Here is a 2,249-nt window from a genome sequence, read left to right as displayed (position 1 = left end):
GATCTGATGCCCTCTTCTGGCCTCTGTGTACACCAGGTACAGAGATGATGTACATGCAGCTAGGACACTGGTACACATAAAATACATCACACAGATACACACAGACACACACATACACACAGAGTTCTCTGTGTAGCCTTGGCTTTCCTGGACTCACTTTGTAGACCAGGCTGCCTACGAACTCCCAGAGATCTGGCTCTGCCTCCCTGAATGCTGGGATTACAGGTGTGTGCTACCGTGCCTGGCTTTACATAAAATATTTTCTTAAAACGATTTAACAGATTGTAAACACAAAATAACTTAAAATTACAAAATAATACAACTAATAATAGCCTTGCAGGTTGTACTTAATTGTACAATGTTAAATTAGTAACTATAGAGCAGTCTGTACCTATATTATTTCTGAATTAAGTGCTACCCATAATCAGTTTTTATACATTTTAATTTCTTTTGGGAGGTAATGTTTCCTAAAAACCAGAAGTGTGAGCTGTACCGTTGGGTTGTCTGACAATTTCTGCAACTCCAATGCTTGTTCTCTTTGAATCTTGTTTTAGTTTGCTTTCCTAAAAGTGAAGCTGGCTGGGGTGAGGGGAGGGTAGTGCATCTGGAAATGGAGGTCATCCTCAGCCACACAGCTCCAGGCCGGATGCAAGAGTCCTCATCTCAAAAGCATGCAAGTAACAGCAGAACTGGGGCGCTCAGCAGCTGAGTGTGCGACGCTCTGAACGCGGTCCCTGACCCCGAGAATCTTCACGATGTAAGGGCTATTTGAGAATTAAAGGATTGCATGTTGTGTAGATTCTAGTCAAGATTTCCTGACAGATTTTTGTTTGGTTGGTTTTTTTCCTTTGGAGCTTGAAGAGTAGAGTCATCATTCACAGAGGAGAGAAGGTGAAAAATGGGATCTGCAGGGCAATTGTAACGTGATGAAATCCATGGAACTCTCCCTGTCCCTGCTCATGTGTGATAGAGCCAGGCCCCAGCCTGACTATTTTAAGTGCTGTGCTGGTCTTGTGAAGCAACTGTTTATCAAAGCTAAATTATAAGATAATTTTGGCAGGAATTAGCTTCAGCTAATTTGAGTAATGTGTCTCTCCCCGACTCAATAGTCTCCTTTCAATGTTGCTCTGCTTTCTTAAGGCTTTGTTTTTATCTCTGCCAATACAATGTTTTAACCTCTCCCCGATTAGGGGTCGGATTTCTGTACTAGTTTAGTTTTGGCTCTGAAGCAGACAAGTCGAGGCACAGGTCCATAAAATGCCCATACCTCAAAGCATCGCTGCCTTAGAGGAGAAAAAGAACAATTGGGGACGATTTCAGTGAGTCTGTTTGGATGTTAAGGTACCAGGACTGGGAGCTGGGCCTGCTCCCTGTGATTTCTGTAGCAAGAATATAGGGGGCGCCATTGCCTGGGATGGTACTGCATTTGAAGCTTTTGCCCAACTCCATTCAACTGAGCTCCTGGGAAAATAACAGCTCTTATCCTGAGATTACAGGGACATGTACATGCATCCTAAAACAGTGCATGAGTCCTGTAAGGTAGTTGTGACTCTAAAAGCATAAACAATTTTTTCTGTTTTTCTGTGCTTTGATTTAAGTCTAATAGGCAAGCCTTTCAGGGCCGTCTCAGGAAAGGGTGAAAGCATTCTTTGACTATAAATGTTTACAGACCAGTGTTTTAAAAAAAAAAAAAAAATGGCAGCAGCTTTCTCACTCAGAGTGGTTTGATGTTTAATTGAGGGCACTGAGTTATGTGGTGGTGTTACGGTTTAATCCCCAAGTGTCACGTGAGTATGTTTGCCCCAAGAACAAGGCCAGCGAGAGACTTGCAGGTGCTGAATCTCACTCTCCAGCAAAAAGCTCAACAACTCTTCCTGCCCTGCGAGTTAAACATAAAACAAGCCTTTTCCCACCAGCTCCTCTCCCAGTGAGACCAGGAAGCTCTCTTTCCTCTTACCGTCTTGCTTTGTCATTTTATAGCCCTCATTAGCTTATATGGTTTCCACACCAGGAAAGGAAGCGGCCTTTAAAGCCGCTTATAGAATACTTTCATATATGGCATTAGGGGCACGGTTTCTGAGTCTAGATGGGTTAGAAGCCTTAAAAACTGGAGTGATAATCATAAAATCTGGTTAAAAAAAAAAAGACTTACTGGAAAGTTGTGTTAAAAGTTTCTTATTGCAGCACTCAAGAAGAGATCCACAGCAAGCACATTTCAGAAAACTAACAAATTTAATAAAATAGCATGC

This window comes from Acomys russatus, chromosome 1 (assembly GCF_903995435.1).
Source record: "Acomys russatus chromosome 1, mAcoRus1.1, whole genome shotgun sequence".
Taxonomy (NCBI): Eukaryota; Metazoa; Chordata; class Mammalia; order Rodentia; family Muridae; genus Acomys; species Acomys russatus.
Note: the sequence above shows the minus strand (reverse complement) of the source record.